Genomic DNA, 13376 nt, shown 5'->3' on the forward strand with positions numbered 1-13376 from the left:
CTGGGCGGTAGAGAATCCTCACGCATTCGTGCAGCAAATTCGCAATTCACCAAAAGTTAATGTGTTTTGTGTAATCTCACGGTTTAAAGTTTATGGCCCCTTTTTCCTCTGCAAATAAAAACGTTACAGGACATGTGTATCTGGACATGCTGGACAATTGGCTCATGCCGCAACTGGAGACCGACAGCGCCGACTTAATCTTTCAACCGCACTTCCATCATGATGTTCGGCATTTCTTAAACAGGAGATTGGATAACCGATGGATCGGTCATGGTGGAGATCATGATCAGCAATTCATGTCATGGCCTCCACGCTCTCCCGACTTAACCCCATGCGATTTCTTTCTGTGGGGTTATGTGAAAGATTCAGTGTTTAAACCTCCTCTACCAAGAAACGTGCCAGAACTGCGAGCTCGCATCAACGATGCTTTCGAACTCATTGATGGGGACATGCTGCGCCGAGTGTGGGAGGAACTTTATTATCGGCTTGATGTCTGCCGAATCACTAAAGGGGCACATATCGAACATTTGTGAATGCCTAAAAAAACTTTTTGAGTTTTTGTATGTGTGTGCAAAGCATTGTGAAAATATCTCAAATAATAAAGTTATTGTAGAGCTGTGAAATCGCTTCAATCATTTGTAATAACCCTGTATATGATATGGGTGAACAATTTAATGATGTTCATTTATCGAATTATGCAGATTATTATTCAATTCAGGAGCGTTATATGATGATAAAAATCCAAATCAAATCAAATCATGTAAAAGTAATAAATATAAATGTTTGATAAAATAATTGTCTACATTTCTTTTCATGCAAGTTATCAGTAGAGTTAAATTCAAGTGGTGATGAAAAAAGTGAAGCTTTAATTAAGAAATATACAGAAAAACTCATTGAATATATTTGGAAGGTTGGTATCCATCAATTACTTGATAGATTAATAGATTAGTAGTAATCTATGGAGAAGAATTAGCAAGAAATAAAAATTATTGTAATGAAATAGTTGGAATAACAAAATATTTAACAAAGAGTTTTAGTGTTTCTATGATTAATAATCCAAAAGGAATACTTTATTTAATTAGATTATTGAATAATTTGCCTGACGCCTTTTTAAAATTGGAAAGAGATGAAAAAGGATTAGTTAATGCTTTAATAATTCAATTACTTTTTGATATGCTTATTCCTGCTTATAATTATTGCGGTCCAGGAACAAAATTAGGAGAAATATTAGCCAGAAGTAATAAAGGAATAAATAATTAGATGAAACTTGTAAAATAATGATATTGCATATAGTGATAATAAAGACTTACAGAAAAGAAATTAAGTGGATAAAGAACTTCAGTTGATAGCGAATAAAGAATGTATTCTGAAGATGCTTTATTTGGTGAAACATTAGCAGCAACTGAAGTTAGATGAATAATCTATGAGAAACGAAACTTAGGAAACAGCCTTGATGACAATGATTGGGGATTATATTTTTTTTAGTAAGGTCTTTTCACTAAAATTTTAGAAACTTTTTGGGAAATTTAGTTTGCCTATGAAGAAAGTGGCACAGAAAATAATTGTTATTGAGTACTGTTCATCAGTCCGCAATTCTTATTGAAGTGGATTAATACAAGCAGATAATATCCAACAAAGAGAGATACATTTGGTCACAGCATTGTTTAATTAGTGTGAGAGCACTAGTAAACTGCATTGTGTGACACAATGGGCTCACTGACCTAATTTAAAATATGTCTATGACTGTGTAGTCAAGTGATGCCCTGATCTGATTATGTAACACTGACTGAACTTGTGTTATTCATTCTATGTGTGGGATTATGAAGCAAAAAGAATGGAATTAAGTTTAGTGTCCAATTCAAAATCAGTAAAGTAGTACTCATATGCTCCTTCTATATCATACCCAAAGTACACAAAACACGAGTCAATAAAATTAGATAAACAACATTCTCTGACATTAAAGGTAGTTTGCAGATGTATATACTACGGATTTGTATGAATAGTAACTACGCATGTAGCAAGAAATCCACACAATCATCCAAAATGCACTGATGTGTTGTGACTTGGCAAGACAGCCAAGTCACTATGAGGTGAAGCCGAAAGGCACACGTTAAGCTCACGCAGACTGGCGTGAGGTCTGGAACAGTTAAGGGAATTTTTAGTAGCAAATAAAGTATGTAGTTGATGTAATACTTAACTTTAATCCATAAGTGGTGTACATCGGTCTGACGGTACAGGCATCACAAGTTAAATATCTATTGATAATGGCGCCTTGCTAGGTCATAGCAAATGACGTAGCTGAAGGCTATGCTAACTATCGTCTCGGCAAATGAGAGCGTATTTGTCAGTGTAGCATCGCTAGCAAAGTCGGCTGTACAACTGGGGCGAGTGCTAGGACGTCTCTCTAGACCTGCCGTGTGGCGGCGCTCGGTCTGCAACCACTGACAGTGGCGACACGCGGGTCCGACGTATACTAACGGACCGCGGCCGATTTAAAGGCTACCACCTAGCAAGTGTGGTGTCTGGCGGTGACACCTCAGATGTATCCAACTCAGGCTACACACATAGTACTGTAAAGAAACTATCAACATGTATGTGTACAGCGTCTGCTCTGTTTCTCGATCAATCAAAGCCAAACCTATATGTGAAAACTGCACACGCCATATAATGCTTTTAATTTACTTATTTCATGATAAATCAAAATCTGTGGAATGCACTGAATGACTGAGGACTGATGCGACTGTTATTTTACAGATTAACAGAAAAATTGTATGGAGGGATGTGGAGCAAACACTACATTTCTACACAGTGCTTTAACAAAAGTGTCATGTAATTCTACTGGAGGCAGTATTGGTCAAAACTAGAAGTAAGCTTCCTATATTGATGTGTCTGGAAACCAATGTTGACATATGGGCCCTTGAAGATCCACAGTTTGCAGACTGCATTTTATTTAGAAATCAAGCAAGATTTTATGGTAAATTACCACAATACACAATACACAGATGAAAATTCTCGAGCAGTCAGGAAGGTGAGGCATCAGGATCTCTTTAGTATCAATGTATGAGCAGTAATTGTCGCTAACAGCCTCATAGGCGCATAGACTTTACCAAACAGATTAACAGGTGCATCCTATCACCGATTTCTTTGTGATGAAATGCTGGAGCTATCGGGGAACGTTACCCTTGAGGAAAGATGTCTGTTGTTTATGCACTACTGGGTACCAACAATTTTCTATGGACCATGTGACAATAACTTACCACAAAGTTTCATGGGATATGGATTCGCCAAGTACGTCTGGCGGTGTAGTATCCCAGTCCATTGGACATTAACCTGGTGGATTTCTTGTTACAGGACATTGAAAGGCGTTGGTTTATGACCAACCCATCGACAACGTGCGGACGTTAAAGAAGCATGTAACAAATGCGTGTGACGAAATCTGAATGGAGCCAGGTCTACAGGGCTATTACAAATGATTGAAGCGATTTCATAAATTCACTGTGGCTCCATTCATTGACATATGGTCACGACACACTACAGATACGTAGAAAAACTCATAAAGTTTTGTTCGGCTGAAGCTGTAGTTCAGATTTCTGCCGCCAGAGCGCTCGAGAGCTCAGTGAGACAAAATGGCGACAGGAGCCGAGAAAGCGTATGTCGTGCTTGAAATGCACTCACATCAGTCAGTCATAACAGTGCAGCGACACTTCAGGACGAAGTTCAACAAAGATCCACCAACTACTAACTCCATTCGGCGATGGTATGCGCAGTTTAAAGCTTCTGGATGCCTCTGTAAGGGGAAATCAACGGGTCGGCCTGCAGTGAGTGAAGAAACGGTTGAACGCGTGCGGGCAAGTTTCACGCGTAGCCCGCGGAAGTCGACGAATAAAGCAAGCAGGGAGCTAAACGTACCACAGGCGACGGTTTGGAAAATCTTACGGAAAAGGCTAAAGCAGAAGCCTTACCGTTTACAATTGCTACAAGCCCTGACACCCGATGACAAAGTCAAACGCTATGAATTTTCGGCGCGGTTGCAACAGCTCATGGAAGAGGATGCGTTCAGTGCGAAACTTGTTTTCAGTGATGAAGCAACATTTTTTCATAGTGGTGAAGTGAACAGACACAATGTGCGAATCTGGGCAGTAGAGAATCCTCACGCATTCGTGCAGCAAATTCGCAATTCACCAAAAGTTAACGTGTTTTGTGCAATCTCACGGTTTAAAGTTTATGGCCCCTTTTTCTTCTTCGAAAAAAACGTTACAGGACACGTGTATCAGGACATGCTGGAAAATTGGCTCATGCCACAACTGGAGACCGACAGCGCCGACTTAATCTTTCAACAGGATGGTGCTCCACCGCACTTCCATCATGATGTTCGGCATTTCTTAAACAGGAGATTGGAAAACCGATGGATCGGTCGTGGTGGAGATCATGATCAGCAATTCATGTCATGGCCTCCACGCTCTCCCGACTTAACCCCATGCGATTTCTTTCTGTGGGGTTATGTGAAAGATTCAGTGTTTAAACCTCCTCTACCAAGAAACGTGCCAGAACTGCGAGCTCGCATCAACGATGCTTTCGAACTCATTGATGGGGACATGCTGCGCCGAGTGTGGGAGGAACTTTATTATCGGCTTGATGTCTGCCGAATCACTAAAGGGGCACATATCGAACATTTGTGAATGCCTAAAAAAACTTTTTGAGTTTTTGTATGTGTGTGCAAAGCATTGTGAAAATATCTCAAATAATATAGTTATTGTAGAGCTGTGAAATCGCTTCAATCATTTGTAATAACCCTGTATTTCAAAGAGTACATTATCCACAATGAAGAGGGGCTAAAATATATGTTAGGATGCGTGGTTGTCACATTCAGCTCTGCCTATAGTGCATACTTCTATGTAAGACATCGGTACGAGCGGACAGAATTGTCCATATCCCAATAGGTATTTGTTTCCCAACATATCAGTAATGGGACTTTTCTTCTAGTACCTCATGTACAAATATGTGACACTTTTATTAACCTCCCTATATGTTAGTAATTTTGTGGTGGATTTTGACAATACAATCGATCTAAGACAGAGTCAGTCTTGGCATACCGAGCTGCACATGTGTCAGATGCATGGGGTCTGTGTGGCGCATGGCTCAGCCTGTCTCGGCTTTGCTCGGTCCTTCTTCGAAGTACTCGGTACATCGCCGCATTTCATTCGGTATTGTAGTGCTGCATTATTCAGTCAGTATAACATTCTACAGTTTGGCAGAATCGTGGCCTCAGTGCTGTCAAACCTTCAACTTTTGTTAGTGGTATAAAGGAAGTTCACAAGTCCAGCGGTGTTTGTACAAAAACAGGCGGTCTAGTTATCCATCATGACAAGGCTTTACAAGTTAATGAGAGTGACAGAAGAGAAGAGTGAAAATTTTCAATATTTATTACGCGTTCGCAGAGTCGATGGGTACTGCAGATTGGCTATGGAACGACATCACATCGCCATGTAGAAAGACTAAAGATTTAGTCGTCGATGTAAGAAAAAAATATAACAATAGACATATGGGATTCATTGTTCTGTACATAAAGCAGCAGTCCATGCTAAATTTGCAGGCATCAAGTGATGAATATGGTGATATGAACAGTAAATTTTTTGAACTTGGAGTCATTATTAAACTGCTAGTTGCAGCAGTTTTAGAAGGAACCTGGCGAAGTGGAAGGAGACTTTATATATGACTGCAGAGTACAGCGATTAAGTCAAGGGACATGCCATGAACAAGATCTTAATTTAAAATTCGCTGTTGTTGAATTTATAAAGGAAAAAAAGGGAAAATAAGATAGTCTGGAACGAATTGCCGACCTCGCGTTTTAAGTGGACTTGACAGCACACTATCCTTAGTAAGACATTCCAAGGCGAGAAACAACTCATTTCTAATTTGAAAAATTCTCTCTAAATTCACCGTCTGTTTCCCTAAGCTTTCTGGTGTTAAAGACAGCATGAGGTTAGAAGTATTGATTGAGGCCTCGAAAGAATTACAGGGGCAGTTTTCTAAACGTTTTGAGGACACTGCCAGTCTCACATCTGTTTTTGAGCAGTTTTGGAGACCTTTTCATGTTTTAGTTCAAAGTACCACTGGGCAGGTGCAGATACTATATACTGATTTGCAGTGTAACTGCCATTTAAAATACAAGGTGCTTTGAGTAAAAACTGTCGAGGAAGTCAACATTGTTTTTCTTGGGAAGTGTTCCAAGTCTCCATAACGATGTTAAAAATGCGATATAACAATCCGGGCAACATAGGTGTGTGAAACACTATTTTCAATTTTGAAGCTTGAGAGGTTCCATGCGCTCTTTTGCATTTCGCCTCTCATTTTCATCAATTTTATTAATGTTTTATGTCATTTCACGGTAGTACCCGACCGAATAAGGTTATTCAAATGAGAGTATTTGTACTGAGAGCTCAAAATACTTTTCAGTTGATTGCTATGCATGTTGGGAACTGTATGTGGTCTTGCTTTTAGTTTCCTCTGTTACTTCTCTGGGCGGCCTGTGCGAGGGGAGCACGGGAGGATGCGGCACACTGCGTTTCCAGTGGAGGGCTGCACTTCTGCGAACAATGAGAGGGCTGTACATCAATGGGCTTGAGCGACTGGTGGGATAGCTGACCACGGTCGAGTTTCGCCTATTGTAAGCAGGGCGAAACGACATGCATGACATACTCAGTATCGCTGCAGTTTATGTGTTTACATTTCTGGTGCATCTGGAACGAAGACTGCTGGCGCCGACTGACTGCATTGTTCTCGTGATTGTCGTGCCACATGGCCAGTGGTCTAGACATATTGTTTTCGTAGCTGGTCAAATGGCAAGTTCAGTGCCCCGAGCTAAACAGCAGAGGCATGATTGTTCAACTTAAATTGAGGCCAGTTGATGACATAAAGCCCTGCTCGAAATTGGGGGCAATGGTGGCTATTGGCACGAATGATGTTCTGAGGTAGTGTGGGGGAATTTTGGGTCAACTGAAGAATTGGTTACAACCCGTCAGCTTTGACCAATGACGCCACAGTTTGCCAGAGATGATTTATTACACAGATGTAACAGCTGAGAGGAGTGTTGAGAAACAAAGGAATACAGGGGAGAAAAAATATAGCAGACATATATCAAGGCGAGTAATAGTTCGACCTTAATGTTAAGGATATTGCTTGGTTGTGTCCTAGTACTTCTGTGGAAAATAAAGGGCAAAAAAAAGGGGGATAGAAGTAGCGGTAGCATAGAATACCTCAGGTCATATATATATGTGTGTATCTCATCATATATCATATATATATGCTGTATCTCGAACTTTAGTCGATCTGTATAGGTTAACTCCAGTACAAGATACAATACGTCGATTTCTTCGTTTTAGTTGGCATTAGTATCCTGTTGTTCAGTTGAACTATATAGGTTAACTGAAGTACGGGATACAAATTTTACATGTGTTGTTTCTTTCGCCTCCGCTACCACTAATATTCTGTTCTTATGTAGATGTTAGTACCGTCGATTTCGACTATAACAACTCCCCCCCATCCCTGCAGCGCGGGATTAACCGAGCGGTCTCTAGCGCTGCAGTCATGGACTTTGCGGCTGGTTACGGTGGAGGTTCGAGTCCTCCCTCGGGCATGGGTGTGTGTGTTTGTCCTTGGGATAATTTAGGTTAAGTAGTGTGTAAGCTTACTGACTGATGACCTTAGCAGTTGTTCCATAAGATTTCACACACATTTGAACATTTTGAACCTCCCCCCCCCCCCCCCCACACCCACCCCCCGCACCTAACGGCGCCCTATACTTCAAATATTCCCCACAAACATCCCTACAAAAAGAGTACCAATATAATACAACTGTTCGCTCACTCACACAACATTCATGCACACACAGCCACACAGGGATACCGCAAACACCAACAGTATGTAATTTTGATGATATCCCTCAAGACGAGCTTAGATTTCTCGAACCATATTCCTCGTCTAATGGACCGCTACAACCGACCTTTCTTTACTGCAGCGCCATACCATTAAGTTATGAGTACGGTGAGCGGACACACTTGTCAAGCATATGTTCGCCACACTCACGACATCGAACGTAATCGAATCGTGGCCACCATCTCTACGCCCATAGCCTCCCTTAAATCATTCAGATTCATTGGAATAGATAAATCCATATCTACAAACGAAAATCAAAAACTAAAAATTCTCCTGAAATAAAAAACTACTAGTCCCAATTATCTCAAAGTCACTAAGAACTTAAATTACGTACCGAATGAATTGCAAACAACCAGTTACTTAAATCTATGCACACGAAAAAAATTTTACGCAATATCCCTGTCTTTTAAAAACACATTCAAGTTTTTCGGTGTACAATGATGGCGCAATGTACAATGATGGCGCTCATCCGCGGCAGACAACCGATTTATTATCTACGGCTGGAAAGTAAAGACATTAATATCTATGAGCAACCTATGACGTCATTGGTCAAAGCCGACGGGTTGTATCCCGTGCTTCAATAGACGGCCGAATTTTGGAATCAGCACTGAATGCTGATACGCGGTTTTCGAGGTTAGTAGGGAGTTGAGTAACGTTGGCTTCGCTCTTGCGTTGCGTAGGCGCAGCATTTGGTATCTGATCTTCGTCGGAGTCTGACGGTCTTGCGACTTAGTCGCACTTTTTCGGCAGAACTTAGAATTCTCGGACAGCCTTCGAGGCCAAGGGGTTGAAACAGAAATGCTGCACAGCAGAAGTCTGCGCTAAATCATCAGATCGCTGCCTACCGACACCCTGCTGCAGGTTTCAGGACTGGTAAAGTATTTTGAAGCGCCGGCATTGTAGGATCTATCAATTTTATACTGAAGTCCTCAGCAGCCCGCGAGCTCGCTTTGCTACACGTCCACTTTACTTGTTTCTTCATGTGATCCCATTCGACCTCTCATTACTAATCGCGATACTGCAATATAGTCGGGGGAGTAATATTTGATTCGTTAGGAACTCCAACCATTATCGTCAGTGTATTGCATCACAGAGAGTAGGAGCACCTTTTTCTCGAGCCAACTCTTATTCTCATAATAGTTCAGTATGACCAACCCTTTAGCCTACAGTTTGTATTGACAATCGAGTACCTTTGTGTTCTGATTTATAATAAATCACATTGTAATATTTAATCTGCATATCATTTCATAGACAGATGTAGAATCCCATATCCTGTCGTTTATTATGATAAAATTCGCTTTTTCTTTACTGAGTAGATAATGATTTTTATTAAATTATTGTGAGTGTGCACTCCTTATTTTACCAAACAGCAGGTTCCACCATCAATTCCTTTCGTTACCGTTGTGCACATAATCAATTAGTTGGTAGGTAAGGAGGGGGTCGAGTGCATGTCCAGTTCGCATGCAAAATTCGCCAGAATTAAAGAGGTACAAACTCTTCTCCACCTAGGCACCTCGCAAACTAAATAACTCACGATTACGTATCAACCTGAGTGCTAATATCCTTAAAATTGTCTGCGTCTGTACGTATGCAGACAGCTTGTATCAGATAAAAAATATATTACATCTTCAATGCTCCAAAAAATAATTGAGTAACACTGAAAATCTGTTATGGTACCTATGTTGTTGAGAAATTCGAAATGTAAAATAAATGTATGAAACCAATGTGTATGCAGTGCAACTGCATCGCCATTTAAATGTAACACGTTCCCAGATTCTCCCTTTTATCCCTCCTTACACTCAGCATTGCGTGGATGTGAGGGAAGTGCACATCCAGGCGAAGCAACGATGACACTAGTGTTGGAGCATGACTTGCGTGCAAAGTATTATACGTACCTGATTTATGACAATTAGTGAAATGAAATGTCGCGTGGATAAGGCCTCCCGTCGGGAAGACCAGTTGCCTGCTGCAAGTCTTTTTAGTTGACGCCACTTCGGCGACATGGGTGTCGATGAGGATGATATGGTAATGACGACAGCACAACAACCAGTCCCCAAGCGAAGAAAATCTCCAACTCAGTAGGGAATCGAATCCGAGATCCTTTCATGATACTCTGCTGCACTGACGACTCAGCTATGGAGGCGGATAGACGGTCACCGCCGCGTGTGGTAGCCGCGAGGTCTTAGGCAACTTGCCATGGTTCGAGCGGCGCCCCCCCTTCCCCCCCTCCCCCCCCCCCCCCCCCCCGAGGTTTGAGTCCTCTCTCGGGAATGGGTGTGTGTGTTGTCCTTAGCGTAAGTTATTTTAAGTTAGATTATGTAATGTTTAAGCCTAGGGGTTAAAATATAAACTGGGACGATTTTCAGATTAATCGTCACTTATAAAAATATTAGGGATGTGATATTAATATTAGATTTTTAGATTTTATATACGAAAAGTGTCTAGACAGGCCGGCCGGTGTGGACGAGAGGTTTTAGGCGCTTTAGTCTGGAACGGCGTTACCGCTACGGTCGCAGGTTCGAACCCTGCCTCGGGCATGGATGTGTGTGATGTCCTTAGGTTAGTTAGGTTTAAGTAGTTAAAAGTTCTAGGGGCCTGGTGACCTCAGATGTTAAGTCCCATAGTGCTCAGAGCCATTTGAACCATTTTTTTTGTCTAGACAGTCCCTACTTTTAATTACTACAAATGACAAAAAATTTATTTTAATGAGAAAGCAGACAATACACAAATTTTGTATTTGCCTGGTCCTATTTAGTAGTCTATTTCAAAACGTAATTGCTTCGTCTGTACCTCGCATCTTTGTAGGATTCCGAGACCGGTAGGCGACGTTGACGAGTGGTGCTGGTATTTTACGATTCTTCGCTGCGAATAACGTTTCCAGATCTGTTACACAGGGAGTCGCAGTAGGAATGGTCAGTATTCATAGATACGACGGGAACGATTATTCGAAGTAAACAAGTCCAGAAATCATGGCCTCTTAAAATGGATGCCTTAGGGGCTATGAGCGCTTCTTCATCTTCGATACTGTATAGCGGATCTCTTCTATTGTAAGCTCCTTCCTTTCCATATTTTTGGAGGAGATTTTTTGGACCAAACCAAGAAACAATTGACTAAATTAACATGGGCTTTACAATGCGTAACTTTTGAACTATGAACCCTTGTTTAGCAGAAGGTGTTCGTTTCACAGTAGCGAAGATGAACAAGTGCCCATAGCTCTTAAGGTATGCATTTTAGACCCCACGTTTACTGGACTTTTTTGCTTAGAAATAGTACCTGTCATATCCCTGAATATTGACCAATCTTCCTGGGACAACCCGTATGTCTGTTCCAGGTAATGATACGACTATCGTATTAACCCAGCTGTCATTTTAGGCTTGATATCGTGTGATTGCAGTATACTCACGAATGGTCACTTAATTTCTCTTTCTTTTAAGAAAATATTTTAGGGTTGTAATAATTTTAATATAAATACTAAATTGTTCACAAACTGTTCTCTGTAACAGTGACACATTCTTTTAATGATGTAAGTAACTGGTATTTTACATATACTAAATGTGCTTTCTTTGTTAAACGGTTTTCTGTCGCCAGTAAACGTGGTGACGGTGTTACACTTTTAAAAAAATCTGGAGGACCTTACATACAGGTTATCTCACACAGAATTTATTTATACATCCATTGTACCACCAATTATAGGGAAACAAATGGTTCAAATGGTTCTGAGCACTATGCGACTTAACTTCTGAGGTCATCAGTCGCCTAGAACTTAGAACTAATTAAACCTAACTAACCTAAGGAGATCACACACATCCATGCCCGAGGCAGGATTCGAACCCGCGACCGTAGCGGTCGCTCGGCTCCAGACTGCAGCGCCCAGAACCGCACGGCCACTCCGGCCGGCAATTATAGGAAAAATTACCTGTAATGATAAAGAGTGAGTAGAGAAACAGAGGTCATCTCTTGTCACAGTTTTATAGCCATGTTCTTAGACAGTAATCCACAGTCCTAGCGAATGATCGCTTCATATGTTTCTTCTGACCACTGAAGACAGAATTGTGGCAGTCCGTTTCTTCTCGACTATTGTCTATTAAAGCCTTAACACAACGATCGACTTCCAAGCGACTGGATAGCCACTGCGTTCTCAGCCTTCCGTCTTGTACCAGAATGTCTGTGGTGGTCCTTGGTGGAGCATAGCTATCGATACGGGCAAGCCATTGCCATAGTAACCATTACAGCCATCTCTGCTACGACTACTTTCAATGAGTTCATATGGGGCAGTCTGCACACAAAACCGATAAAATTATGTCAGGTATTGCGTTCTTTGTTTTAAATACATCTTGACAGGATTTGTTATGAACCATTATGAATGTAGTATATTTTTCTTGTAAATTTCAACTATACCATGTGATGTAACATACCTCGCCTAATGTGAAGATGACAATGTAATGCCGTGTCCCATGGGGAGGGCCAACAGTATATATTTCTCCACTAAGACTGCCTTATTCAGCAGTTGACGTCCATGTTCTTACGAATCTTGCTCCATCCACCACCACCAGCCGTCGCCATTGGTATAACATTTTATTTTGTTATTATTGTAACATTTACTGTAGATATTTTGGGCGATGTTACCATATATTTGTGTATAAGTCCCTTAAAATATGTAATTCTATTGTATAGCAATGCTTACGGCCTGAAGATGGTGTAAATTATAGACCTAAACCGGCTGTCAACCAAAATAAACTTCAATTACGATCGAGACTGTTATACTGAATTTTAGCCCGTGAAACAATTTCTGTTCATTGAGTGACACGACACAGTTCAAGACGTATTCACATCAAAGCACGGACCTCGTAATGTACAAATAGGATATTGGGCACACGTACTGTGTCACCAGCGAGCTTCCGATATACATCCGTTGAAAACGAGAAATCTGATTTATTTTTAGTTCATCTAGAAATAAAAGCACAGTTTACTCAGTAGTACTCACTGTCGTTCTGCTGTATTCATTGATACGGTTCACATATTAATTTAAATGTTTTAACTGCGTCTGCACTCACGAAATGCACCTTTCCATTCATATCCTCAGGTGAACAGCAACAGTCTCTCTCGTCACCAACCATAACGCTCGACCGTTCAGTTTTGATAGCCAAAACAGGCAGTCTCACAGGAAGACTACATAAAAGTACATCAAAAATTTACGTTCACACAGATGCATGTATCATATTTGAATGAAATTCCATTTACCACTAAATATAATGAATAAAAGAAAATAGAGAAAATATTTTTTTAGGCTCCCTACACTTGTACCTCTACAAGTGGGCGTCACTGGAGGTGCTACACTAGTCGCGAAATGACCACGACGAGAAAATCAGACAAATTATCACACACCGTAAGGTGGCCACCTGTGTATGTCTCAATGTAGATGCAGATGTACCTGGCTTGTT

Source organism: Schistocerca americana, chromosome X, assembly GCF_021461395.2.
Source record: "Schistocerca americana isolate TAMUIC-IGC-003095 chromosome X, iqSchAmer2.1, whole genome shotgun sequence".
Taxonomy (NCBI): Eukaryota; Metazoa; Arthropoda; class Insecta; order Orthoptera; family Acrididae; genus Schistocerca; species Schistocerca americana.